The 19,965-nt window shown below is 43.2% G+C and overlaps 1 protein-coding gene across 2 annotated transcripts in view; it reads left to right on the forward strand.

Annotated features, from left to right (window-relative positions):
* SLC9A9 (solute carrier family 9 member A9) overlaps positions 1 to 19,965 on the forward strand; it is a 669,138-nt gene that overhangs the window by 616,826 nt on the left and 32,347 nt on the right. The gene's annotated exons all lie outside the window — the stretch shown is intronic.

Consider the following 19,965-nt stretch of genomic DNA (forward strand, 5'->3'; position numbering starts at 1 on the left):
GCCTCTAGGCTTCCTTTCTAAGCTACTTGAAAATGGAGAGAAGGGGCTACTGCCCTATATCTCAGTGAATGTTGAGAGCGGTGCAAAAAACCCTTTCCCATTGACTCAGAAGCATCTGTCAGTTCAGGACCACTGAGGCAACAGAGGGGCAGATTAAACTAAAAGCAAAAAATTTAGTCTTCAATCCCCCTGAAACAATACACGCTTGATCAGGCCAGTTTGATGTTTGACCACATGAGCCAGTTCATGTGAAAAGTACAACCTTAAATTTTAAAAGATATGACTCAAAAAGTAAGCTGGATCCTTTGTCCAGCCAGAGCTCTCCCCATAAAAGGACCAGCATGAATAAGGGCAGGCACAATATTAGGGAGTAAGAGCATTTCCAGAGACACAGAGAGGTTTTTTTTTGGTCTCTAATTCTCACCCCTGGGAAAAGTTCAAAAATTTCCAACTACCAGGCACATGACCAGATGCCCCATAGTGAGGTCTGGTGGGAATTCACATGGACCAGACCCAGGGAATGGCTGAGAACATTCCTTCCTTCTTTCAAACTTTTCTTTTAGGGGGATGATTAGATATCCCCCAAAGACCAGTTGAGATAGAGGGAAACAAAAGGTTAAGAAGATGTGCTTTTAAAGGAACATCTGTTTATTCACCCTGGAGTACAGAAACATGAGAAGGAAGGGTCTGGGAATCCTATGCTCAAATAGGGAAAGAGGAAACCGTCTTCCTTACTAAATAGAAATGACTGGAGAAATCGTGAAACCAAGCCTGCATCAGATGTCCTGGGTTGGAGAAATGGGAACATACTTGAAAAAAATATACAGTGAAGCGTGGAGGAAAATTTACCTTTTTTTTTTTTTTTTAGCTTTTCTACTTTTTTGTTTTTATGAGAAAATTTTCAGAAAAGAATTATTACAGGAATTTCCCTGGCAATGCAGTGGTTGAAACTTCACCTTCCAATGCAGGGGATATAGGTTCAACCCCTGATTAGGGAGCTGGGATCCCATCTGTCCTACGACCAATAAATCAGAATGTAAACAATATGGACCTAGAGTCTGTCCTCCAGAGTGAAGTAAGTCAAAAAGAGGACAACAGATACCATACTATTAATGCATATATATGGAATCTATAAAAATGGTACAGATGAACCTATTTACAATGCAGGAACATAGATGTAGAAAATAGACAGGTGGACATGGGCGTGGAGGGTGTGATGAATCGAGAGAATGGCATTGCCATATCTACACTGCCATGTGTAAAATAGACAGCTAGTGGGAAGATGCTGTGCAACCCAGGGAGCTCAGCTTGGTGCTCTGTGCTGACCTAGAGGGGTGGGATGTAAGGGAAGCTCAAGAGGGAGGGAATGTATGTATACAGATGCCTGAATTCATTCTTGTACAGCAGAAACTAACACTAACATTGTAAAGCAAGTATACTCCAATTAAAAATATTAATAAATGAAAAGAAGTTTAAAAAAACAATATTGTAACAAGTTCAATACTTGTTGAACTTGTAACTTCTTGTAACAACTTGTAACTTCTTTTAACAACTTGTAACATGTTACAACAATATTGGAACAAGAAGCAATATCGGAACAAGTTCAATGAAAATTTTTTAAATGGTTCACATTTTTTAAAAAAATCTTTTGAAAACAAGAATCATTGCAAAGTATGATTATAAAGATGTCTTCTGATGTGTCCTTAGTCGGGAGAGAAACAGTCTCATCGTCTGGAGGACCAGGGCCTGATTCCTAACCTCCTCCCTCTCGTTCTATGGCTCCTGGCGAGGCAGCCAGCCAGCCCAAGCCTCAGACTGCTCACATGGAAAATGGGTTGACCTTTGAATTAGAGGAACTTTATTTATTTTTTTTTTTTTTAGCATATCTGATTTTACCTGTCCATTCCTGTACAGAAGAAATCACACAATTATGCATGATTAATAAAAGGAATGTAATGTTTCTGCTTAACATTTGAACATATGGATTTTTCTTTTTAGGTGACATCTTTTAAAAAAAATCTTAGTTGATTTTTTATAGAACTTGTGAATCTTTCCAAATCATACTAAAGTCATGATAGACTTTGCCAGCCAAAAGAAGTAAAATATTATCATAACAGTAAGGCATGTATATAAGGAAGCTTCCACAAGGAAGTGTGCAAAATCACTAAATATCTTTCTAAAGATTGGTTAAATATTGATACAGAGTACTTGTATACTAGTTATAAGTGTTTTTAAAAAACAATTTTAAAAGATTGCAATCTGATAAAAACAACAAAGTTAAATCACTTCCTAAGTCAGGAAACTCAAATCTATCCAGAAATATCTTATTAAGCTAAAGAAGTCCTGAGAGAAATACTCAACAGTGTCATAATCACCTCTGAGAATATATGATTCTTTCCTGTTTACTCACATTACTTCCTTTCTTCAAACCTCACTTCTGATCTGCCTCCTCCACGAAGTCTTCCCTGATACTGAGTCCATTCACTCATGCCATTACTCTGTTTTTTCTGCCCCCAGATCAATGCCAATGAATCCAAGCTCTTTATCTTTTTTGTATGGGTTTCATGGTTACAGATGTTATTCTTAGTGTTACCTATGTTGAAAATGCATACCGTCTACATTTACACTTTCAGTGAGTTCTCTCAATTGATTATAAAGATAAACAACTAAATAGTGCTTTAGTTTTTTGAGGAACTTTAGAAATCAGCTCCGAACCCTTGATTTATGTATTCAGGGTTGGGAAGAGAGATCCGTTAATATGAAAGGAGCTTGAAGGCCAGATAGAATCTCAGCAAACCCAGGGAGGGAGAAAGTTCTTTCAAAAGAACATTAAGACCCTGTATATATAAATGTCATGGAGTTGGTCAAAACAGATTTAGAGCTGGTAAGCCCTTTAGAGATTTCCTGCAATCCCCATGTTTTATAGAGGGAAAAATCTGAGCCTAGAAAAGCTGAAGTGACTTACAAAAAAATCACCCAATTTACATTATGTCAAGGTAAGAAATCAGGACCCTGTTCTGAAAAGAACTGAGCAAGCCAGGGGGAGCCCAGGCCAGACGCCAGAAACAATCACCCACTCCTTCTGGACATCTTCCCTGGGCCAGGCACCATGCTCAGTCCTGTCAATGCTCTGGGTCATTAAGTTGCCTCAACTCTGGATGGTGTTATCTATAACCAGCACCAGCTTCATGGGCTTAAGATCAGGGGTGTTGCAAATAAAGCCCCCTCTCCCACCGATTCAGAAGGGCCCTGTGCTCTGTAGTAGTGTCTTGAATTTCTTAATAAGTTTTGAATAAAGGACCCCGCATTTTAATTTCACGCTGAGCCCGACAAATTATGTATCTGGCCCTCATTATCTCCATGTTACGGGTGTACCAACAGAGACTTAGAGAAATTAAATGGCTTACTTTTGGTCCTGGTCATTCATGAAGATGGGGGCACAGACAGAGTCAGCAGGCAGTGTGAAGGTGACCAAAGGGATTGGCTACATGGATGCTGTGCTTTCAAAGCCCCTTTGGGATTTCCCTTCCTCTGCTGTCTCTGAGCTCTCTGTGCTCTGAGGAGGGTGACCGACAATTCGAGATTGCATTGGGACTGCAGGGGGTTCCCAAGACACGGGACTTTCAGTACTAAAATCAGGAAAGTCCAGGGCAAACCAGGATGACTTGGTTACCCTACTGTCCAGTTGCTGGCTTGGGGCTCTGGAAGCTTCCCAGACTTTGTCTCTTGTACCATGCCCTGTGCCCACTGGCCCACACATATCTCCTCTAAAGCAGGCTCATCCAGAGCATAGACTGGAGACCACAACCCGAGCAGAGGTAGGCAGCCAACTGGCTGCTATTATGAGACTGGGGACCAGGCAAGCGAGTCCAGAGAGACCAGTCTGTTTGGGAACAGTCAGGCCTCAATCTATATTCAGAGACCCAAGCCAAGCTAAAGCCAGTGTGGGTGCAGACAGTCAAGAGGAGAAGGCAACAAGCTGGAGCCAAGCCCCGAGGCACAGTCTCAGGGGATCTTCAGTTTACTCACTCTGTGACATTGGGGAAATCACTTACTTTGCTGAGCCTAACTCTCCTTATTTGAAAAACAGGAGACACATTACTAACTTCACGAGGTCATTGTCAAGATGATTGATCTATAGATGTCTATACAGATATAGATAGATAGATGAATGGATGGACAGATAGGTAAATAGATAGATTGATTTATACAGTATGCATTTCAGTATGGTCACCCTGAAAGTCTCAACTTAGACTTATTTAATTCCGTAAGTGGGCTTCCCAGGTGGCTCTGAGGTAGACTCCACCTGCCAATGCAAGAGATGCGAGTTGATCCCTGGGTCGGGAAGATCCCCTAAAGAAGGAAATGGCAACCCACACCAGTGTTCTTACCTGGGAAATCCCATGGACAGAGGAGCCTTGCGGGCTACAGTCCACAGAGTTGCAAGAGTTGGACACGACTTAGCGACTAAACAATAAACAAAATATTCCCACCAAGGCTGATGTCGGGGTGGAAATGTGAGGTCACTGAATACAGAGTTGGCTTGTGCCAAATCTGCTCTAGGGAGCCTACGTCAGCACTTTACTGAGCTCCCCTCTAATGAAAGAACAAACCTTAACACTGAAAGTGTTACAGAAGAGAAAGGAGAGGGGGAAATGGATCAATGTAATTTCAGACAGAGAGCAGGGAAGACCTCCTTGAAGAATATTTCTACTGAGACCTGGAGGATGCATAGACATGACCAGGGGAAGGAAACAGCATGTTGCCAGGCCAGGAGGAAAGAAAGAGAGGAAGCGAGGAAAGCATGTCTGAGAAAAGCGTAAGGCAGGAAAAGACAAGGCTGGAGGAACAGAAACCAGACAGGGCAGGGGCCGAGTTCACCAGGCTCCCAGGCTGGTTCTATGCTAAAGCAAGCACGGGCATAGCACTTACAGTGTTTCAGAACCATCACCCAGGCTAAGTGTGGTCAGTGTTGAAAGACAAGAGGGCAAGCAGGGAGACCAGACAGGCCAGGGCAGCATCCCTGATGGAAGATGCTGGTGTCCTGGCCCAGGCTTTATATATCTGTTTTAACTGGTATTTATTGAGTTTGTCCACGTAGCTATACCTGTGCGAGGTCCCGGTGATTCACCAATGAGAACACTGCCCCAGTGTTCAAGTGTTCAAGCCTTCTCACTTCTCATGCAAGTGAGAAACTGTTTTAAAAGATGTAATAATAATGAACTCTGGAGTGTTTACTTCTTGCCAGGCATCGTACTTTATATTCTTCATACATTGTTTCATTTAATTCTCAATTAATTCTAGGGAGTAGGTCTAAATACCCTTAATGCCTAATACCCTTTCTTGACATATTAGGTCATAAACTGGAAGCAGGTGATTCATGGTGCAGGTACCTGGGTTTCTCTGGAAGGCAGATGGATGCTGACATGATGGTCGAATGGGATCAGGTGGTACAGGGAGCCAGCAAACCCCTGCTATCCTGTCCAGCACCCTGCTTCTGCCCTTCCCCACAGCCACCCCAAGGGTGCAGTAGAACCTTCCAGGAAGAAGTACAGCTAGTGTGGGACACTAAGGAAGACAATGCCCATGTTTGTCATGCCTCATATTAGAATGTTATGAAACTCCACTTCTGTGATTTTTCAGGTCATTCACACCAAAGAGGATAAAACAAATCTTCATAATCTGATAAAACTACCAAATATACTACAAAGGAGGTTTTGTTAGACTATTTCGCTCATTTGCAAGTAACTATGACTCTGACAAATAGCAAACATTCTTCTCCACCATTTGACAGCTGAGAAATTGAGACAAACCAGGAAAGAAGCTGAGGAGATGATTCTATAACTTGAGCTGTGTTTTTCGCCAAGCCACTTCTGGTTAAAAATATATTTCTTTTGTCTTCAGTCATTTCTTTTTGATGGGGTGATGGGCAGTTAGTTCGAATCAGAGGGCTTAAATAGAATTGACCTTTATTGACCAGACCCATCAAATCCACCAAAAGATTTCCTTGAGACCACTCCACTCTGCAGTAGTTGTGTTTTCATTGGCAGCCTCTTCCTTAGACTTTCTCTTCCTATCAGTTCACTCTCCCCCAGCATCCCTGTCATAACAAGAGCAGAATCCACATAATCATGAACTTTTATGAAAACAACCAAACTGCTTTCAGGACCTTGAGGTCAGATAGACCTGGTGTTATTTCTTTTTTCCAATACTTATGAGCTGTGTGACTTTGGGAAATATACTTAATGTCTCTGAACCTGTTTCCCAACTGTAAAATTGCATTACCTCATATGTATGATTGTCAAGAAGAATAAATGAGGTAAAGAATATGAAGTTCTTAGCACTCAGTACATCTATTACTATTACCATCACTGTCAGGAGCCACGGCTATGTAACAAAATAATTGTGATTCAGTGAGAGGTTTGGAAGAGGAGGCAAGGGTCACCCACCAGAACAGGATGAGAAGCAACAGAAGAAATGCCTGATGGAGTTTCTCAAAAAATTGGCCTCAACTCTCCCTTTCCCAATCTATCCAAATGACCCATATCAGTTGGCATTAGGATTCTTAAGCAGATATTGACATAAAAACTGTGACTGCCTTTTTACTTCCTGAGCAAAGGAAAAGAAAATTGTTTTCTCAATCCCAAAAATCTAATTTTGACATATGGTCCAAGATCAAATATCAAAATATAAAATATACTTCAAAGTTGTGATCCTTAGACCCAGATCAACTAGTCAACCCTGACTTGGAGCTGAGTGGCCACCAGCAGGAGGAGCTGGAATGCCAGTGTGTGTGTTTCTGTGTGTGTGTGTGTGTGTGTGTGTGTGTGTGTGTGTGTGTAGGAGAGTTGTGACCTATGGATGGCAATTCTGTTCACTGAGCTTGCAAATAGTCAACCCTTAGAAAAAAATCTGTGTGCAAAAAAAAAAAAAAAAAGGAATTTTTGTCCTGGACTTAAATTTTAATAGGAATACTTGAGAAGAAAGGGAAAGATGTTAAACCAAACTTAAAAAAAAATACTGATAGATGGATTTTGTATGTCTGAGGAAACATTCTCAGAAGTCATTATTGTTCACATTATCTTTATTGAGAGAAATCTCAGAAAGACTTCATCTTATCAGCAGTGATAATGCTAATTTATTGGCTTCTCTGAAGCTAGACCTTGGATGTCTCATTCATGAGTCAGCCTTGGCTGGACTCTTATCAAGTCCGTCAACTTGAAACCAAGTTTTTGACTGAGGCCTGAATGCCACCAACATGAAGCATAAATATCCCCTCTAACCCCCAAATGCCTCTGTTGTAGAACTCCAGATGACTAAGAGACTTTGGGTTCCTCTCTTGGTTTCATATCTTAGACACAGGATGCAGTTTTTCACTGCTGGAGAAAAACAAAGGCATTTCCCAGGCACAGCCATTAAGGTGGGTGTTTCCTGGATGGCTCAGCCACCAGTTATTCAGAAGATTAACCCCAGAAATTGGATTTTCAAGGCTCTTTCTCATCTCTCTCCTCCCTGAGGCCATCTCTCTGTTTGGTAGAAATCTCACCTGTGTACAGAAGACAGGAAAAGGAGAAAAATGTTTAAGAAATTCCATTTTCTTCTCATAAGCAGACCTGGAATGAAGTTATGTTGAAGTCCCAGACCAAAACCAGTGGTTACACCATCCAATGGCCACTAAGAGCTGACTGTCTTAGTTGCTGTCTTCCCACGGAGATCTAAGATATCACTGAGTCCTCTTCCCCTCCCCCTAGTTTCCCTCTTGCCCTCTTTTCAGTGGACAATATAAATATTTTCTGGAAATCAGTGCCAATAAATGCCCAACGGAACATTTTTTTGGTTCAGCCTCACAAAGACTAACCTGGTATAAATAAAGTCCTTCTGTTAAGAAATGAAGCAACTGGATTTTTTAAAGCACCAATATAGGGGCCCAAGGGGCATTCTGTGAACTGACCTGAGCCCAGTCCTTTGCAGCTTTAGAGGGAGGTGAAGAGGCCTAGCCAGTTCTGCAAGGAAAACCTCACAGGTCACTGAGGCCTGAGGTCCAGGTGAAAGCACAACAAAATGGAATCAAGTTACGGTTCTGTCATTAACTATGTGACATGGAGCAGGTCATTTATAAATACCCCTCTGAGGCTGAGTTTGTTCATATATATTAAAAAAAAAAAAAAAAAAAATTCCACATGTCATTCCTGCTTCCCACCAGACATTATTTCCTGTAAGGTGACATCTGCCTCTGAGCCTGGCATTCAGGTTCCTTCATGACCTGGTTCTTCCCACCTGTTCTAACCTCATCTCCACCGCTTGGTCCCCTGTTCACTGCCTTTACACAAAGGCTCTAGCAATACTGTAAATCAGTTTCCCACCTCTGCTCCTCTCACAGGCTATGCCTGCTGCCCTAAGCAGTTCTCTCCCTTCCTTCCACCCACCTTCCCCCACTAAAACCATCTGGAAGAGGGGAAATTGTTCATCTTTGAAAACTCAGCCCAAATATCACTTTTTATGAGCAGATCTCCCCAAACACTTCTGTACACACACCCTTCTTTTCACCACAAACACACACACACACACACACACACACACAGCCTCCTCCTAGAGTCTCTGACTCTGTGACACACATCTTGTTTTATCCCACCAACACTTTTCTTCAGCTCATCTGCCCAAGACCTCAAGGGCCCCTTTTTCCAATGTGCACAGCGGCTGCCAATAGGCTGGCAGTGGCCCTGGGGGGTCCCTGGGGACAGGAAGGCGGCTTCAGAGTCTGTGTGTCACACCGACCGGAAGTGTCTGGAAGTCGGAGGGGAAATGCCTGGAGATGCAGTGGAGGCTCCGCGGGGAGGGGCAGGATGCTGTGGCTGGAAAGGGAGGCCCGGGGGGAGGCTGCCAAGGAGTGGCCCGGGGGTTAGTAGGGGTTGTCAGGGGCTTAACTGGAGGTGGATTTGTAAGGTGGGAGGGGCTGGAGAAGGATAATTGAAAACAAAGAGGATTATGTAATTTGAAAATATCCGATTCCAGAAAATGTCCTGAATGCCGACAGTGGCCCACTTCACTCTCACTGGTGTGACTGCCCCAGTCAGACCTTCGCCACTTGTGTCTGTCCTCAGTGAAGGGACCAACTGTCCTAGCTCGTGGGAGGGTCTGTCCTCCCCACGGCTCTCCCTCTCCCCCACCTCCTTCTTCCTACTTTTACTCCCTTCCTCTGTCTTCAACTTCCTTCAGTCTCTAGTCAGTCACTACCTTTATTTCTTTCTCTCTGGTCATTTCCTCCCTTTTCTCTGTTTCAGCCACCCTGCCCCACCCCACCTCATCCCCTTGTCCCACATAAACCTCACCCAGGCCTCCTGGCCTGTTCTGCATCTCCTGATTCCCTCCAATATTTATTAGCATGAATACCTTATTTTTACCTACTTTTCCCCTTCAATATAATTTCCGTTCTGTTTCCTGAAATCCTATGGCTTTTCTTTTTACTTGTTTCTGCCACTTCATTCATTAGATGGTCACTTCTTAAGCACCTACTCTGCTCCCTGCAGTGTGCAGAGTGCTAGGGAAACCAAGATGGATGAGCCTGTTTCATAAAGCTGAAGTACAGACAATCACCCAGAAGTGTGGGCTAGGGGACCAAGTGGGCCATTGGAAAGTTGTGGGATGTTTCCATTGGGGAGGTGGAGAAAAAGCCCGACCCTGCCAAGCCTGCAAAACCACAGCTTTTTAAAAACCGTTTCCACCCTCTTGCTGACTTCTCCGAGCCTCTGGGGTGTATTAAGCCTAAATTTTGTATGAATAGAACAGGAAGCAATTGGTACCCTTATGAGAGAGAGATAGAAAACTATTGTTTAAATGTGACAGATTTTCACAACTCACTAAGTGTGTATTATGCACAAAGGTCCAAATGGAGTCAGCAAATCAGAACAATTCAGGAGAAGTGCGTGCGAGTGTCTGTGAAGGCGCAGTGGACCATGTACCAGTCCTGTGGTCACTTTGTAGGATTAGCCAGGTTTCAAAAACGAGAAAATGTGGAAACATAAACATAAAAAGATTTCCCAAGGTCGCGCCGAAGGTGGTGATGGAGGGAATTAGGAACTGAATACTCTCCTGAGTCTATTTGTGAGCTACTGTACAAATGCAGCTTCCTGAATACAGATGTTAAACAGGTTTTTGCCTTTAAAATAAGAGTAAAAAAGATTCTTATTTTGGCCATGTTTCAGTGCAGATCTCCTAGGGAAAAGGGGGTCCATTTGAAGGGAAATTAATTGCTTTAAGCTCCTAGAATATGAATCAAATGCAACTTCTCCCTTTGCCTTACTAAAGAGTACTGTGAACCTTAGAGAGTGGTTCTCAAACTTGACTGCTCATTAAAATACCTGGGAGTTTTGAAAACCTTAAGCTCAGGGCTCACCCTGGACCAAGTCAGAATCTCCGGGAGTGAGACCCAAACATCATTATTTTTTAAAGACTCCATGGAGCCAAATTTAAGCTCCAGTGCTGTCGACACTGTACACATTGGGACGAGCTGAAGCTTCAACTAGGACTGATATTTTCATCCCACCCCTAGAGAGCAGGATTTAATTGGCTTGGAATATGGTCTGGGCTTAGAGGTCGCCAAATGATTCCAATGTGCAACCAAGTTCAAAAGCAACTGCTGAGGAGACTTGCCATGCAAAGTGTAAGTCCGTGGGCCAGGAGTGTGGTCCACTTGCGCTGCTTAGAAATGCAGGTGCTCAGGCTCTACCCTAGACCTATTGAGTCTGAATCTGCATTTTAATAACATTCCACAGTCATATGGATGCACATTTGAGTTTGAGAAGCATTGTTTTACAGCAATGCCCCTGACAAAATTAAAAAAAAAAAAAATTACAAGGTAAAAAAGTTTTTACATTTCTAAACAGTGAAGATTTGCCTCCTTCTTCTAATAAGGTCCAGAATAGGCACAAGAATGAACTGCAAAATTTGAGAAATGGAAATAATAATAGATAATGATATGCATGATACCTAATGTTTATTAGCATTCACTCTATGCAAGGTACTTTGCATGCCAGGCCCTCTACATGTACTACTGTGTTTGATATTTACCACAAACCTATGATATAGATGGGCTTCTCAGGCAGCACTAGTGGTAACAAACCCACCTGCTAATGCAGGAGACATAAGAGACAAGGGTTTGATCCCTGGGTTGGGAAGATCTCTGGAGGAGGGCATGGCAACCCACTCCAGTATTCTTGACTGGAGAATCCCATGGACAGAAGAGCCTGGCAGGTTACAGTTTATAGGGTCACAAAGAGTCAGACATGACTGAAGAGACTTAGCACACACACGTGATACAGATACAAGCATTGTGCCCATTTCACAGCTGACCAAACTGAGGCTCAGACCCAGGTGAATAGCTGTAAGACTGCACAGATCAACAGATAGAGGACCTACCCTAGGATCTCCATAACTTGAAAGCACTTGCTCTTAACCACTTAGTCTGACTTTCCCAACCAAACACTCAGGGTGGACTACACATGTGCCGATATAAAGATCCCCTGAGCCCTCCATCAGTCTAGTAGGGCTTGGGTTGGCCACTCACTACAGAAAAAATTATTAGGAAGCTCTGGTCTAAATTATGCTTTTTCCAAATTATACTTTTTGCCTTGTTGTTGTACAGAGTGGAAGCCCTGTCTCCTAGGGTTTACATGACTTGCCTAAAACCAGGATGGGTCCAGAGCCACGGGGTCCCAATTGCCTGCAGGACTTCCCTAGTGGCTCAGACGTTAAAGCGTCTGTCTACAATGCGGGAGACCTGGGTTCGATCCCTGGGTCGGGAAGATTCCCTGGAGAAGGAAATGGCAACCCACTCCAGTACCCTTGCCTGGAAAATCCCATGGAAGGAGGAGCTTGGTGCAGGCTACTGTCCGTGGGGTCGCAAAGAGTCGGGCATGACTGAGCAACTTCACTTTCACTTTCACTTTCACTCCTCCCACTAAGCAGCATTTCTCCAAGCATGGTCTCCAGACCAGGGGATCAACATCACTTGGGAATTGTGAGAAATGTAAATCTTCAGGACCCACAAGCCCTCCAGGCCGTCCTGATGTTTGCCCCTTTAAGCACCAGCATGCTGAGGCAAGCGGCCCCCTGGCCCTGCAGTGTGCTTGCTCACAACTCCTGTGCTTAAGCCCCTGCCACAGGCTGCAGCTTCTCCACAAAATACAGATGTCTTAAGGGGCTTAGCCTGGACCTAAGCTGAAATTTACATGCTGATTTAATCTTCTTAGGGCCTTCTTTACCTCTCAGGAATGAATCATAATGCTCTAGAAAAGAGAAAGAAAATAATGGATAACAGATAAAATATTAAGCACTCTTTCCATGCCTTCAGCTCACTTTCTGCTAGGGCAGCAAACACGTGGGTATCAGAAAAGGAAAAAAGAACTACCATTTCCTGAGCACCTAGAATATGCCAGGCGTCAGGCACCAGTGATACAGCATATATACTCTGCTCACCTCTCATGTCATTGATAGAGTGAGCTCTGTCTGAGAAATAGGGAAACTGAGGTTCAGAGACTTGAAGTAACCTGCCTAAAACCAAAGTGGTGATGGTAGCCCCAGGGTTTTTCTGGCAGCCTGTATTTTATGTTCCTTACTCTCCAGCAGGAAAGGTAAAGAGCTTAGGGCACACTCACTATCTGGAATGATTGGATCTCAGAATTCTCAGAGCAAACTCCCAAAACAGATCCGCCTACTCAGAGCCCCGGGATGCCTCGCTCAACAACCCTCTTCTGTGTTCTGTGTTCTCGCTGCACTGTGGAAGCTGCTCGCAAAGCATAAGAATAGATCAGCCACAAACAGTGAAATAATTCAGCTGTGCCTGAGCACCCTAAACACTTAGAAAGCTATTCTTAACTGGCAGTGTCTGTTTCAAGGCAGCAGGCCCTGTGTTGTCAATGCCCTGCTAAGCAGCCTGAGCTTCACCCTTCAGAAGACCAAGGAACCTCTTTGCCACACCTAGAACTTGGGAAATGAACTCCCAAGAGAAAGGAACACATGAAGATCTTGATAGCAAGCAGGTCTTCCCCACATCCCAGTAGGAGCTGATGTTCATGCCATCAAGCGCAACAGGCTCGGAACTATGACCCAACATTGTTAGTTGCTCACTCATGTCCGTTTCTTTGCAACCCAATGGACTGTAGCCCACCAGGCTTTTCTCTCCATGTGGATTCTCCAGGCAAAAACACTGGAGTGGGTTACCATTCCCTTCTTCAAGGGAACTTCCTAATCCAGGGATTGAACCCAGGACTCCTTCGTTGTTGGCAGATTGTTTACCGTCTGAGCCACCAGGAAAGCCCAATGATCCAACAAATGAAACAAAAAGGAAATTGGCTGATTCAAGCACAGAATCAGATGGACACCTGGTTAAAGGTTAACATTGGCTTGTGGATCCAGACTTCCTTTGGGCTTCCCTGGTGGCCCTAGTAAAAAAACCCATCTGCCAATGCAGGTAGACATAAAGACTTGGGTACCATCCCTGGGTTGGGAAGATCCCAGGAGAAGGGCATGGCAATCCCCTCCAGGCATTGCCTGGAGACTCCCATGAATGGAGGAGCCTGGCAGGCTGCAGTCCGTAGGATCTCACAGAGTCAGACATGACTGACATAAGTGAGCATGCATCCATGCACAAACTTCCTTCATTGTCTGTTTGCCCCAGCACCTGCCCAGCACAACCTCAAAACAATCTCTTTCCAAGCACTATGTTCATCCACAGATTAGACACAATGGGTAATCTGAACCCCAAGATGTGGGAAGCCCTTCCAGCACTTGGTCCAAATAGATCAATTCTATGGAGAATTCAGCAGGCAAAACAAAAATTTCAACTCAACCTTTCTCATTCATGCAAGAAGAAAGCCATTTCCCACTCTGAGTAATTTTGTTTTGAATTATACGCTTTTGCCAAAATGCAGGTCAGTTATTTCTGTAAGGGCCTCCATGGGCCATTTTCCCTCTTGTTGGAGGTTAAGTCAGGGACTCTTTGAAAACCTGCATCCAGCCCAAGGGTTACCACTTGTTGTCACTACTGGGACTCCAAGTTCCACTTCATATTGTCCTTTCCAGGTAGGTACACCACCACCAAGGCTGACTCTCTGGTTGAAGTCAAGAAAAGGTTATTCAGACATGATGGGCAATACCATATTATTAACAACTGTTGGTCCTTAAAACAGGAGTGATGATAGAAAGAACCATAATGGTAGTAGCCACATGCCAGAAAGTGTGGGGGCTTCATTTCTTAATGGGCAAAGAAGCATTGCTGTGAGCAAGTGTGGGGGGAGGCAGGAGCTTTTTTGCATGTTTTGATCAATTGTTCCATTTCATATTATGAAAAGATGTTGCTGTGTAATTATAGTAATGCTGGAAATGGTCTGAAGCACAATTATAATCTACTTGAATAGAAGAGAACAAAAATGGCCTAGAAAAGTGTGATTTGAAAGGTTAGCTAAATGATGGATATGAGAGGCTGTTGGTACATTGTCAGTTTTAGCATCATCTACAGATTGGTGATGGGGGCAAAAATTTTTTAAGGATGTCTTAGAGTCAGTTACATTTACTGAGCATAATCGTGTGAACTATTTAACTTCCCCCAAATCATTTATCATTCCCATGTAACAGATGAGAAATCTGAGACTCTGAGTGGTTAATGGGTTAGCCTGAGGTCATAGAACTGAATAGTGGCATGGTAGACTTTTTTTAAAATATTTATTTGTTTATTTGGCTACACCAGGTCTTAATTGCAGCATGTGGGATCTTCAGTCTTCATTGCAGCATACAGGAATGTTTAGTTACAGCATGTGGGATCCATTTCCCTGACCAGGGCTCGAACAGGGGCCCCCTGCATTATGAGTGCAGAGTCTTAGCCACTGGACCACCAGGGAAGTCCCAGCCTGGTAGATTCTTAAATGCAAGTCTCTCTTCTTTTCGCTTCTATTGCTTTCTGTATCAGGACACCCACCTTAAAGTGCCTACAGGGACAAGGCAGGCTGGACAAATAAAAGGAGCTACCAGACTTGAGGGGAATAAAAGAAATAAAAACAACCGATACAGGGTCAGGGAGACATTAGGAATAGGTGAGGACTACAGCAAAGTGGAAAATGACAGACAACATCTAAAGTGAACAGCTGATATTCAGGACCATCTGTCAGCTTTCAGGAGAGCAGATCCAATTGCCAGATCTGCTGATTGTTCAGATTTTTATATAGGGTTTCCTGTTAGTTTGTTTTAATGTTAGTGCACAAAAAAAAAAAAAAAAACCTTAAACATCAGATGTTTACCTATTCCATCAACAGGCGAAACAAAACCTAGCTGCAAACTAATTTTGGTTCATGGGCTTCCAAAGGTAACCAGCTTTTTCTTGACCAATAACAAATTATTAAATTTTATCACAGATAGGATTTCAATCAGTGATCTTCTGATCAGCATTTCCATCTTGTACATGAAAAATTTTCCAATGAGTGATACAGATTAATTGAAATTATAAATATTAATCCCCATGATAATGTTGCTTTTGACATAATTCTATTTCCTACATGGGGTGTGTATAGAAAAAACATGTTGTCCAATCAATGTTAGCATCCCAGCAGGAGTGTGACCTTAAAGCAAGTAACTCAGTCTTTCTGAGTATTGTTTCCTCATCTGCAAAATAGAGGCACTGGCATGTGAATTACAAAATTTTTTTTTTAATTACAAAATTGAAATGAGATTTAAATAAGGCAACTATTAGAAGTTATAGTACTCAAAGCCTATCAGAAAGAGCTTGGGCAAGGCCCTAGGAAAGCTATAACCATTTGAATTCAGAGTTCCAAAGACTAGAACAGAGAGCAAAGAAAGCCTTCTTCAGTGATCAATGCAAAGAAATAGAGGAAAACAATAGAATGGGAAAAACTAGAGATCTCTTCAAGAAAATGAGAGATACCAAGGGAACATTTCATCAAAGATGGGCTCAATAAAGGACAGAAATGGTATGGACCTAACAGAAGTAGAAGATATTAAGAAGAGATGGCAAGAATACACAGAAGAACTGTACAAAAAAGATCTTCATGACCCAGATAACCACAAAGGTATGATCACTGACCTAGAGCCAGACATCCTGGAATGCGAAGTCAAGGGGGCCTTAGGAAGCATCACTACGAGCAAAACAAGTGCAGGTGATGGAATCCAGTTGAGTTATTTAAAATCCTAAAAGATGACACTGTTAAAGCGCTGCACTCAATATGCCAGCAAATTTGGAAAACTCAGCAGTGACCACGGGACTGGAAAAGGTCAGTTTTCATTCCAATCCCAAAGAAAGGCAATGCCAAAGAATGTTCAAACTACCGCACTCATCTCACGTGCTAGCAAAGTAATGCTCAAAATTCTCCAAGCCAGGCTTCAACAGTACATGAAATATGAACTTCCAGATGTTCAAGCTGTCTTTTAGAAAAGGCAGAGGAACCAGAAGTCAAATTGCCAACATCTGCTGGATCATGAAAAAAAAAAAAAAAAAGCAAGAGAGTTTCCAGAAAAACATCTACTTCTGCTTTATTGCCTATGCCCAAGACTTCATGTGGATCATAACAAACTGGAAAATTCTTCAAGGGATGGGAATACCAGACCACCTTACCTGCCTCCCGAGAAATCTGTATGCAGGTCAATAAGCACAGTTAGAACTGGACATGGAACAACAGACTGGTTCCAAATAGGGAAAGGAGTGCATCAAGGTTGTATTTTGTCACCCTGATTATTTAACTTATATACAGAATCTATCATGCAAAATTCTGGGCTGGATGAAGCACAAGCTGGAATCAAGATTGCCAGGAGAAATATCAATAACCTCAGATATGCAGATGACACCACCCTTATGGCAGAAAGTGAAGAAGAACTAAAGAACCTCTTGATGAAAGTTAAAGAGGAGACTGAAAAAGTTGTTTTTTTCATGAAGTCCCATCACTTTGTGACAAATAGATGAGGAAACAATGGAAACAGTGGCAGAATTTATTTTGGGGGGCTCCAAAATCACTGCAGATGGTAACTGCAGCCATGAAATTAAAAGACACTTGCTCCTTGGAAGAAAAGCTATGACCAACCTAGACAGAATTTTAAAAAGCAGAGACGTTACTTTGCCAACAAAGCTCCATCTAGTCAAAGCTATGGTTTTTCCAGTAGTCATGTGTGGATGTGAGAGTTGGACTATAAAAAAGCTGCGTGCCTAAGAATTGATGCTTTTGAACTGTGGTGTTGGAGAAGACTCTTGAGAGTCCCTTGGACTACAAGGAGATCAAACCAGTCAATCCTGAGGGAAATCAGTCCTGAATATTCATTGGAAGGACTGATGCTGAAGCTGAAACTCCAATATTTTAGCCACCTGATGTGAAGAACTGACTCATTGGAAAATACCCTGATGCGGGGAAATATTGAAGGCAGGAGAAGAAGGGGTTGACAGAGGATGAGATAGTTGGATAGCATCACTGACTCAATGGACATGAGTTTGAGCAAGCTCCAAGAGTTGGTGATGGACAGCGAAGCCTGGCATGCTGCAGTCCATGGGGACACAAGGAGTCAGACATGACTGAGCAACCGAACTGAACTAATTGAAGGCCCTAGGGGTTTCCACTGCCCACCCTCATCCATATACTCTCCCTCTTCTGTAAATTTTCTTTTCTTTCAGCATTTGGACAACCCAGTTAGAACATAACTTATATTCTTTAAAAATTAATGTAAAATATAAACTGGAATGTCTGCTTTTGTCTGAAGCAGGCTCCACCACTAGACTTCTGTGCTTCCTTGTCACACACTTACTGGGTACCTTGTTTGGCAAGAATCTTCCCTTCTTGTTTGATATATGATATACTGGAAAATGCACAGTAAGGATTTGAATCTTACTTAGTTGTTGGTGGTGGCTCAGACGGTAAAGCGTCTGTCTACAGTGCGGGAGACCTGGGTTCGAGCCCTGGGTTGGGAAAATCCCCTGGAGAAGGAAATGGCAATCCACTCCAGTACTATTGCCTGGAAAACCCCATGGACAGAGGAGCCTGGTAGGCTACAGTCTATGGGGTCACAAAGAGTCAGACACAACTGAGCGACGCGACTTCACTTCACTTCACTTACTTGTTGTTTAGTCCAGTCGCTAAGTCACATCCAACTCTTCGTAACCCCAGGGACTGTAGCCCGCCAGGCTTTTCTGTACACAGGGTTTCCCAGCCACGAATACTGGAGTGGTCTACCATTTCCTTCTCCAGAGAATCTTCCTGATCCAGGGACTGAACCCACGGTTCCTGCCACAATCCAACCCATCTCCTGCAATGGGAGCAGATTGTTTACCACTGAGCCTTACCTTACTCTAGAGGAAAACCCAGATTTTTCCTTCAACAGGAGGGGAGATCCAGTTCTTTTCTGCTGCATTTCTTTCCTGGAAAGTGGAAGTGAAAGTTGCTCAGTCATGTCCAACTCTACAACCCTATGGACTATACAGTCCATGGAATTCTCCAGGCCAGAATACTAGAATGGGTAGCCATTCCCTTCTCCAGGGGATCTTCCCAATGCAGGGATCAAACCCAGGTCTCCTGCTTTGCCAGCAGATTCTTTACCAGCTGACCCACCAGGGAAGCCGTTCTTTCCTGGGAGTCCCCTTTATTACTCACACAGAGCCCTACACTTCTGATACTTCCTGTCAGCAGAGTGGAGGGAGGGTTGTCCGCAACAATGAGCAGGTCTTGGACATCAGCTGGATGTCCTACCGTTTAGCTCTGTCCTGACACTGTCTACCAGGAGATAGCCTCAGATCTCACAGGTAAGGGCTCAGTCCCACAAAACGGCTTCTCTCACCCCCCATTTCACACGCCAACCACAAGTCCAGCTTATCACCTGTGCTGTGGATTGGTGGTTCCAACAGCTTTCTCCTCAGATTTTATTAACTCCCTAGAGAGGCTCCCAGAACTCAGGGAAATACAATAAGTCCCTTACATACAAACTTTCAAGTTGTGAACTTTCAAAGATGCAAACATGTGTTCCATTAGCATCAGGTAGGAGTGAAATTGCAGCTTGCTCTCTGTCTCCCATTGCTGATGATCCTTCAGCTCTACCATCTTCCAGTCAGTATCTTTTCTTGCCTCTTCACTTGATGCCAGCCCCTGTATGCCAGCTGTTATATGGTACTACCATACTTTTCAAGATACTGTACTGTAAGATTAAAATGTTTTCTTTATTTTTTGCTTTTTGTATGTATTATTTGTGCAAAAAGTATTAAAAACCTATTACAGTGCAGTACTATATAGCCAGCTGTGTTAGTTGAGTACCTTGGCTTACTTTGTTGGACTTAACAAATAAAATGAACTCACTCTTGGAATGGAACTCATTTGTATTTAGGGCGCTTACTGTACTTACTTACATACCAGTTTATTAAAGATTATAAAAGATGGGGCTTCCCTGGTTGCTCAGTGGTAAAGAATCTGCCTGCCAATGCAGGAGATGTGGGTTCAATCTGTAAGTCAGGATGATTTCCTGGAGAGGGAAATGGCAACCCACTCCAGTATTCTTGCCTGAAAAATGCAAGACAGTATTCTTGCCTGAGAAATGCAAGTATTCTTGCCTGAGAAATGCACAGACAGAGGAGCCTGGCCGTCCATGGGGTCTCAAAGAGTCAGACATGACTTAGGTACCAAACCACCACCAGTGCGCTCATCACTTAGGAATTTATAAGGGACTCAGGAGCCCTGTGTCAGAATCCAGGGTCAAAGACCAATATAAATATACATATTTTTTTATACTATCTCACACTTAGTATAGGTATTTGTCAGTTGAAAACAGACAGAAAACCAAAGCTCCTACCTCTTTCCCCTTTCCTGCATCAGTTGCCTAAATTCAGCACTCTCTTTTCCACTGTAAACAGCAACAGTTACAGGAGCAGGTGGCAACTGGGGTTTAGTTTTCTTTAGTTTTATTTAAGGTTAAGTGAATCCCACAGCAATGAAA

Source organism: Bos javanicus, chromosome 1, assembly GCF_032452875.1.
Source record: "Bos javanicus breed banteng chromosome 1, ARS-OSU_banteng_1.0, whole genome shotgun sequence".
Classification (NCBI taxonomy): Eukaryota; Metazoa; Chordata; class Mammalia; order Artiodactyla; family Bovidae; genus Bos; species Bos javanicus.